The sequence below is a fragment of the Corvus brachyrhynchos genome, unplaced genomic scaffold, assembly GCF_000691975.1.
Source record: "Corvus brachyrhynchos isolate BGI_N302 unplaced genomic scaffold, ASM69197v1 scaffold14, whole genome shotgun sequence".
NCBI lineage: Eukaryota > Metazoa > Chordata > Aves > Passeriformes > Corvidae > Corvus > Corvus brachyrhynchos.
The window spans coordinates 17,557,533-17,567,471 of NW_008239110.1; the positions used below are offsets into that span (position 1 = coordinate 17,557,533).

The following is a 9,939-nucleotide window of genomic DNA, read 5'->3' on the forward strand; positions in this document are numbered from 1 at the left end:
GAATGCCCAGTAAAACACAGCTTCTGTGTGAAGAGACCATTCTTGGGTCCAGATTTTGCCAATTGTGCCACACAGATTAAGAGCAGGTTTGTGCAAAAGAGCTTGTAAAATCTGGTAAAATAGGGGAGAACCAATAACCTGGGGTGGATATTTCCTCAGAGTGCAGGTAAGGTGGTTTACTTTAGGGGTGTTGCTGTTGAAAGGAAGACTGAGGAAGAAGAGGTGCGTGGCATAAACTGGAGCAGAAATAACAAGAAAGTAAAGTGCTGAGGGGGAAGTTCAACAAACTGTAGAGCAGAAAAACGTGTGGAGCAGTTACTGCAAGAGCAGACCGTGGTGGGTTTTGCACCAGGACCAGTTGCTGTTCTGCCCAACACCTAATTAGCCTGGTAAAGCAAAACATTAATGGACTTCACCATTGACTTTTTTTATTTTTACAGCTATGTAAGTTGAAGGAAGCTGTAGAGGCTAATAGCTGGAACGTGCTACAAGTGTGTGAGAGGGCCAGGGCCACTGAACAGTGCAGTGAGGCAGGAGAGGTGGATGGGAATTGGTATACTCAGTCCATTAAATAAAAAATCTGCTAGATCAGACCTGTCCTATGACTCCATTTTTCATTTTACTTCCTTTCTGTCTCTCATTAAAGTGTACAGCTTTAGGGTAGGTAGGCACTTTTGGGGGACTGGCTCAGACAAGGAAAACTGCATATAAGATTTTGTTTGAGTGCTATTCTTTAAGCCTAATGAGCTGGTTCATTGAACTATTATAATAATTGTGGTTTAGACATAGCTTAGTTTTAAGCCTGGGCATGAAATAATTCTTTTCTAAAAATCAAGATTGTTTGTGAATCTTTCTTTTCCTGCTGTGGTTCTTGCTGAGTTTTGTCCAGGATATCTCTGGAACTGTGAGCTCCAGATATATCACAAGACAGCCTGTGTTATGTTTAAGAAGAAAATGCTGGAGGAGATGGCTAAATGTGCATGCATACTTCTGGGTGTTCATCAGCACAGATTCCAAACATCCTTTTTGGTTGCTGATCACTGATTAGCAGCACAAACAAGATAGATACCTTCAACCACTAGAAGTTATCCCTCTTCCGCTCTCATGGTCTCTCTAGACTAGAATTTTGTAAAGAGCCAGATGCAGATTTGTTTCCAGGGATCTCACAATCCAGATTTTGGTCCCAACTATAGTTATTTAAATCCTATTTAGACTCTCTTGAAAGATGGATTTATAAAGAAAATGTTGACAGATCCTGGCCTCCTGTATCACTGATGGCAGCCATGATAGTATTGGTTTCCTCTAGTAGTCTTCCTTCAAATGTTCAAAGCAGCATTTTTTCCTTTGGTGCAAACATCAAAAATGTGGACAATTTTTTTTCCTAAACTGGGACAACATCTGTGTTTCCACCATTTCTGTGGGAACGCAGTGCACCATTTCCCAATTTTATTAAAAACCACCTTTCTGGCTGAAGTGTGTGCCACTGTAAGCACTTTCACTCTGTCTCATGTATCTTGTTCTAGGAAACTGAGTCTGCCTTTTTCATTCCTCCAGGACTTTCTTCATGTGAGGAGTATAGATGAGAACTGTGTTTTTTCCCTCAGAATGCCTTCAAGTTGTTTGTCTTCCTAACCTAGACATCTGAAGTGTTTCCAAGTAGCTAAAGACTCTCAGTGATAGTAAGGTTTTACTGACACTTATGTTGCTTGTTGACCCAAACCAAAATTGATGATGATTATAGTGAGCTCTGACATCTGGAAAAAGTTATGCTGAAGCCTGGCTGCAGTTTAGTTCTTTACCTTTTGGGACAAGCTGCTTGCATTTGATCTGGGTTGGAAATCTTGAAATCAGATTTGGATGGGCATGTGGAAAGAAGGACATAAGAGAAAATGGAGAAAATGCAGAAGGATCTCACTATTTCCATTGCTGCACTTTTAAATTCTGCCCAGGTGAAAGGAAGGCACCCATCTAATGTCAGCGTAAAGGCTTATCAATGCAAGGTAAAAGTTGCATGTTAAAATGGGTATCCATGTTCTATGAGCAGTTTGTTCATAAAGCAGTCTTCAGTGCCTGACAGGAAGACTGAGGAAAGATATGTGCTGGCTCATCAGATCCCACTCTGAGCAATAAAGTTCTTTCCAAAGAAGGAACTAGTCTTCTCTGAGCCAGACAAGGGCAAAACTTATAATCCTCTCAAAGTTTTACTTAAGAGTTTGTGAAAGGGCTTGGCCTTGCCTACATGCCTCTCCTCACAAATGGAAATAGGCAGCTCATCCAAAGGAGTGGCCTTATTTACATGGAAACTGTTTTACGTAAGAAGAGAAGGCTGGTCCAGCAAAGGTGTGGTTTTATTTACATCCATGCTCTTCCCTTATGATTGGAGTGTGTCTGGAAGGTGTGGTCTCATTTACATCCCGCCACAACTGCCTTTGGCTTCTCTGGTTTCCACCCTTGCCTGTGGCTGGAAAAGGAACTCCTGCAAGCAGAATAAACAGCTGTGTGAAAAACATGATTTTTCTGCTTCTGTTTCTTCAGTGTATGCATTCCTATTGGTACGTACCTGAAAAGGGAAGGCCACATTCCTGGGGAGAGAGTTTTGGGTCTGCATAAGTGTGTGCATGTATGTTCATATGTGTGTATGTGCTTCAAATACCAAGATGAACATACCGGGTTTTTGTGCTGCCCTGAGTGTTGGAGGGTGCTAGAGCTCTTTCTGAAGAAAGGTAAGAAAAATTAGTTCTTCAAAATGGCTTTTTTTTCTTTTTTTTTTTTTAAGTTGCATGTACAACTTTTTAAAGGTGCTGTTGACAGCCCTGGAAGAAGGCCTGTCTTTGGGGTGTGTGTGTGCCTGTGTGCGCATGTGTGGCATTTCATGTAGTCACTCGCATCAAAATGAAGCCAACATAAACATGGTAGCAGCATCTCACATAATCTCTGAACCAGGACAGCAGGCTACAGCAAAGGACATGCAGGGCAGTCAGGCACTGACTATGGTACATGCAGTTGCCATTCAATAGTCAGTCCCTTCCTCAACTGGTATATCGTGTATATTCAGCTGTAGAGTCCATGCTACCTTGTGCCAGGAAGCAATTCGGCCTCTACTGGCCTCTTTCTGTGTTAACTTTGGGGTGCAGATACATTGGTAGCAGAAAGTGGACTGGAGGAACTCTTGCGTGTGGGTTGTGGAGCATCCAGAAAGTTTTCAAGTTGCTGTTGACTTGGCTGGATTGAATTTACTGGGATTGCTCTAGTCCTTCCCTATTTTTCTTCTTCCATCCATGGCTTATCAGGCACCATCTTTGTTCATTCCAGGCAATAAGAAAGACAGAGGGTATAAGAGGCAGTTTGCTGATTTTTCTCTTCCTTTGTTTTCTAAGAAGGAAATTAAAGTATCTTGAATCTACAACACCCTGACAATTGGTCCAGATGCACGTACATTTAGTGTTATTTTCACTGAGAACAGAGCTGTGGTGCTGCTTACATTGTGGGTGGAGAGTGGACAGAGAGTCCCTTCAAGCCCTGATGTGTGACTGTGTCCGAAAGCACTGAATGCTGGTGGAGCTGTGACCAGCGCACTGGGACTGGCTGCCCCTGCCATGTTCTGGGATTACTTTGCTGTGACATGCTGTTGCTTAGCACAGGGCACTTCCAAGAAGCCTTGTGTGGGGATGTGCAGGTCACAATCCAGTTCTCTAATTCTTCCTGCTGTCTCTGCTATATCTGATTATACTCCTTAACTCAGGACAAATATCTAGGCATGACAGCCTAAAGATACTAATATTTTTTAAGTTAGACTCAGAACAATTTTTCAGCTTTAGATACCTCTGAATACTTTTATAAACACCTGACAATGACCCATTTCTCCTTTTCCTGCAGAAACTTGGTGGAACTGGAAGTCTAGCTATCTGCCGCACTCTGGTTTAGGAGATGAAAATTAATAAAATATTTCCTCTCTCTTTCGTAACCAAGGCAAGCTGAGGTGCACAAAAATAAGTACATGCTGGTCCACCACAGGAGGAAAAGTGTCTGGCATTATGTCCCTGGATTGCAGACAGGCAGGAGAGCCAGAATGTTTGTCATCAGGATCCCTTGCACGTACTCTGGAGCCACAGCTGAAATTTTTAAGTTACACTCACACATTGCACCACTCGTGAAGACACGTCCTCCAGATGATGTAAACCAAGTGAGTGATGCATGCTGAGGACACCGCTGTACAGAGACCTTTAGACACCTGAGGCTCTGACTGGTCTAAACTGCCATGGCAGAGCTGTGTAAGTTAGCCTGGACTGTGTGCTATGCTGTTCCGCTTCTCTGGAGCCAAACTAGGATGTTTAAATAAGGCTTCTGAATCTCTACACTACCTTGCATTCATGGCTTAGACTGCACTAAGAGACATACCCCTCATTTTTAAAATTGGCATAGGTTTCAAAACACAAGGGTGCTTTATAAAATTCTCTGGCTTCTTGATCTTCCTCTCCTCCTTGAACGTTCTTCCTCAGGCTTAGCTTCCCTCCTTCGTCCCCAGCATTGCGCCTGAGCAAACACTGGTTACATCTATGTGGGCAAGGGAAGGTGTCTGCCCCCAAAGGCAGCTCTTTGGTGAATGTCCAGCAGCTGTTCCCCGTGTCCTGACGGACGTGATAGCCCTTCAGCTGCTGTGCATACACCAAAATAGATTGTTTCTCCTGTCAGAGGAAAAGATGGCAAGCATATAACTTAAGGAAAAGGGATCCAATGGGAGATAAGAGTGTAGGAGACATTGCTCCGTTCTATATTTGGAATTGGTTACGTATGCGTGTGGTAACCCAAATGATGGGTGGACTGCACTTTCTCATTACCATAATTACATTTCCTTTCATAGCTAGGGTTGGGGATGCATCCAGACGTTGCAGAACACATCAGTAGATTTAGTGTGGCTTATTCAGTCTCCATTTATCAGACTGTATCCCAATTATGTTACATTTAGGAAACAGAATAATTTTCTGGTTATAACACATGGAATTTGTGGCATTCTAATCCTAGTCATCCTGCTGTATGACCTTGGAGAAGTTGTTTTACTACTCTTTGATGGTAAAAAATTAACTCGCCCCATGGATGGATTTTAATACCATGCCAAGTTTAAAAAAAATCTGAAGCTAAAGTTAGCCTTCTAAATCCATATTTAGGGGCTAAATGGGATGACTTGTTTCCACAATCCCGAGCACCCAGCAACCATCTCCCGCTGAGGCCAGCTAGAGATTTTGGATGTTTAGCAGTCTGAAACATGGAGCAAAATAAGAGTGAAAGCAGCTGCTTGTGTGCACATGAGGAGGAACTCACTGATGTGGTATGGTGAAACAGGGACAGTAGTCTGTCTTTCCTGAGTGGTTGTCACAGTCACAGCAGTGAGGAGATGTAGGTGGGATTAAGCTCACTAATTTTGTTGTCTAAAAGTGGAATGTCTGCCTTAAGCTGGCTGTTAAAGAGCTCTTAAGTAGATCTCTTAGTTCAGTGAATCCAGAACAGCTCTCAATCAGGACATCCCCTGATGTGCCATTCTCCACAACTATCTGGATGTGGGATGAGTTATCCTCTGGAGGCACTCAGCCCTGTCCATGGAGTTAAGCACTTCATAAATGTTTAGATGGCTTGCTGGGGTTCTGCTGACTGTAAAGTCAGCGGGTGACTTACAGTGCATTAGGTAAGTCCAAGGGTGTGTCAGAGCTGCCCATAGCTGCAGAGAATGGTGAAACTCTATCACAGGCCTGAGAAGTTTGGTTGTGAAAGTTAGGAACAAGTGAAAGCAGGGAGAAATAGTTGAGCCTTGTAAAGAAAAGGAAATATAAACTCGACTGTAGTCATTGAAAACCTATTTCACATTGATGGCATGGTTTGTTTCCACTGGAGCGCTTTGTTCTGAGTGTTTGAGGTGGAAGATTAATTTTCCCACGGGAGAAATAAGCTTTGAATAAGTCAGCTAAAATGGATTGTTCTTACATGCACCACACATCTATAGGAGAAACAGAAGACGTTTACATGCTCCCTGAGGAGGAACTATGACAAGCAGACAATTAACCAATTCCCCTGGATCCCCAGATTTAAAGAACCACGTAATGGCTTAATTGAGTTGAGTTGCTGAGAGTGCAGCACTGCCCTGAGATTCGTGCTGTGAAGTGCACGATTCCCAGATGCATCCTTCAGGTTTTAAAGAATTGACTTTCCATGCTAATTGACCCAGATGTGCTTGGTTTTACCTCACAATCTCCACTTCATTTAATTACTATTAAAGAGAAGGGAATGAGAAAAAAGGGGACTCCATTTGTTGCATTTATTATATTAAAAGGAAGCTTTCCTAGAGCAACATTTTGTCGTGTTGAACAAACCACTCAACTTCAATTGGAGCAGCATTTATTTCACCCCTTTTTTTTTTTTTAATTTCCCAAATGACTGAGCATGTATTTTTCTGGGAGTAGAGAATATTAGTCAAGCCACTCTACTTGGCAAAGGAAGAGTAAGCATCATCACCAGAAGAAATGAAGGCAATACACATAGAAGGATGGTGTCTCATCTGTCTGACTAGGCAGGGCTGAGCAGCACAGGATGAGCTTTGAGGACTGTCATGCCTTGGTGCAGTGCTGGTCCACCTGAACAATCAGTAAATGAAGAAAAAAGTCATGTTTTAGCTATTTATATCTGCTAGAAGGCAAGGAGACAAGTTTGAGAAATAGGCTTTGCAATGTGAATCAGCAGCTGAGCCCTTCCATGTACCAGGCCAGTAGACACCTCGTTTTGGAAAGATATGGTCATCTTTTATGTATGTGTAAATGATCCTGGAGTGCACAGAGCAATTGATGTAAGACTGAGGCTCCTCGTGCATTCTGTGTGTGTGCAGAACCTGGTTTTTTTTTCCTGATCAATTCACAATGCTTAATTCATTTACAAATCAAGTATATCTGTGTGATAGGGAATGAGTCTACCTCTGTAGCTAAATTCCTGGAATACCACTGGAGGCATTCTTCTGTAAGGATGCTGCTCTCTACCTGGTTAATGACTTCAAGCTTATCTCAAAGAGTGCCAGCAAGAGGCATGTTGAGGAACTTCTGTACATTCATATTTAAGCAGGCTGTGTATCGCTGAAATTAGCGGAGTTCATCTGAGTTTCCACAGTTGTTAGGGGAGCAGAATTTAGCCCGATGCTTGTGATAAGCCATGTTTTGTACCATCCAGTCAAGTTATGGAGCTCTGTTGTGAAGGTGTTCAAGAAGTTTGCTTCTTTGCTAGTTGTATGCCATATATGGTCAGCTCAGCTGTGGCTTTTTTGTCGCTGTTTTCTTTTTTTTTTAACTTAAGAAGGCTCGCCTCCAAACTGCTGAATCATATTGCAACCATAGACCTGGTGACTTTTCAGAATTTGAATCATAGTTGGGCTCCCTGGATATCAAGCTGCGAAGCTACGCGTGGGCTCAACAGTTTGGCAACCACCAAGTACAGCTTTGGCAGCATTATATTCACAGTCCAGATGTTGGATGGTTCAGCCACAGCATACAGCATGTTAGAAGGGAGAGAGCAACAGCATGACTCAAAATTGCTGTTTACTCTACTTAATTTAAATACCATTGTTTGTACTGTTCTCGATGATTAACCTGGATATTAAGAACAAGACTGCTCTAGATCTATATCCCAACCCAGAAGAAAGTCTCATGTAACAACCCCACATAAACTGAGAAGCCTTTTTTTTGGGTGTTTTGCTGCTGTATTCTTCCTGCCAAGGTCTTCTGTGAAAAGCTGTCCCAGTTAGGGCCACTTCTGAAGTCAGCTATAGATATATCAGGATTACCAGAAAGCACCAAGGTCCTGTGAAACCTGGTCCAAGGAAATAAAAAAGTCAGGGTGATACCTGAGATTTGTAAATGTAATATGATCATGTTTTGACTTAATGTTCTGCTTTTACCTGACAAGCTTCAGTGATTAATTGCTTAGCAATAATTAGTCAGACTGCAGACTTAGTTGAGCTCCTTCTTGCACGTGCTTCATTTTAAATAATGTTCTGTATTTAAATGGTGTGCTTTGAACTTACTGAAGTTTTGTGCATGTGATACAAGAAGCTGAGGAGAGTCTTGGTAATTTGATTCCTTTATCAATATTTCTTAAGGAGTAGAAAAATTAGTCTGTGAAAACAGCTACTGTTGTTTTGCAGGGCATTTAAAACAAAGACCTTTATTCTTTCATAGTGAACACTACATCTGGAAAGGAACAAACAGTGAATCACCTAGTCCAAATTACTTTCTTATGTCTGCAGAAAACATGCTGACAAAGGTTTCAGGGTTTTTTTGTTTTGTTTTTTGAGAATGACTGTGAGACACATGGTAGCAAATTCTTCATTAATTAGATCTAATTTATTTCAGCAAAATCCTAAACTTGAAACCTAGACAGACACAAAAATAGGGAACTTGTTTAAAAAACACTTGCAAAATACAAGAAAGTTCCAGTAAAAATGTGACTATTGGAGGTTCATCCTTCAGGCAGGACTGGTGATTCCTCTCTGCCTGTTGTGCTGAAACTGAGCCCTGAAGGTAAAATACCTGGTAATATACCAGGGATTTTTTGGCCGAAGGGTTAAACTGAGCATCTTTGTGGGAAGACACTACTGGAGCTGTGTAGGACTTGTGCTAGGGCAGAAGACACCACAGAGGTGAGCAGAAGGCAACTTTTTTGTGCCAGTCTCTGTACTGAGCAGATAGACAGGAGGCACAAGGGGAATATTTTATCAAAAGAAAGAAGGGATTTAGGGACAAGGAGAAGGGGTTTTGGGAAAAAAAAAGGGCTTCTTGGGGTCTGTGACATGGAAAAGAGAATAGTTCAGTTGTTTTGATATGGAGGAAGAGTCCTGAAGAGAAAATTAGCAGAATGGGATGAAAATATGAAGGTACCAACACAACTTTTTGGTTGTCTTGCTTTGTATTTCTGCAGCTGTGGTAAAACTGAGTTCCTCAGAGGAGAACATTAATGGAGCAAAACAGCACAGGCCCTCGAAACGGAACGAAAAGACTGGAAGGAGAGAAGACCTAGGCAAATAATATCATCAGAGAGTTCAGTGACAGCAAATTGAACTGGCCAAAGAGCCTGGAAGTTCTACAGTATTCTTTTTTTCAAGGAATATGTATCATATTTATCTAAATAGAAAGTAGTAATCTTTTGCACTGTTCTGTGTAATTTCCATTTCCCACTACAATCAGCTACCTGAATGCTCATTTATTAAGAAGAACAGAAAGGGTTTGAATAGAATTTTCCATGAACATTTTATTGTAAGAGGTGAGATCTACAGGAGGAATTAAGAAAACTTCAACCAATAAAGGCCTTGCTTCACGGATTCATGAAGATTCTTCAGTTTTCAGATGGGAGAAAGCAGGCTCAGATAAGACGTGTAAGTTCAAGTCAGAAAACTTCACCCTCAGTGGGTCTAACTGTCAAAGCAATTAAAGCATCTCTTGTGATGTGTGTTAATTATTATTTATTTCTTATCTAGCAGCCCAGTAAAGAAATACTGAAATACCTGAAGATCAGCTCAGTAGTGGAGTTGTACATTATTGTGGTCCTGTTTATGACAGCAGAAGGTCGGGTCAGAGATTGACTGGTTATGTTGACAGTTTGTGTTAGTACTGTGATACAGAAATATTTTGCTTTTGCAAAAGCAAAAATAATTCTCCCAGGAATAAGTTGCAGAAAAATGTATGTGATATTTTTATTCAAATGAAATATATTCCACAATTTTTATTAATAGAACTGGAAAGGAACTAGAGGAAACTTTTAAAGCCAGAGTGCTTTGTTTCTTAGGAACCAGAACAACCATAATGAAAGCAGATGCTTACCTGGCATACAAGATTCACCACTTAAAACATCTAAGCAGAAAAAGGCTTGCTGTGTTCCTAGAATTATGAGATACAGATCAAGTGCTTAAAT

The 9,939-nt window shown here is 41.4% G+C and overlaps 1 long non-coding RNA gene across 1 annotated transcript in view; it reads left to right on the forward strand.

The window, feature by feature from the left end:
• The window catches only part of LOC108448018, a 21,412-nt gene extending 11,929 nt beyond the window's left edge, over positions 1 to 9,483 (forward strand). Inside the window, exon 3 of the long non-coding RNA XR_001863788.1 lies at positions 8,950 to 9,483. This is a non-coding gene — a long non-coding RNA (uncharacterized LOC108448018). The remainder of the gene's footprint in view (positions 1 to 8,949) is intronic.
• Positions 9,484 to 9,939: the final 456 nt, after the last annotated feature.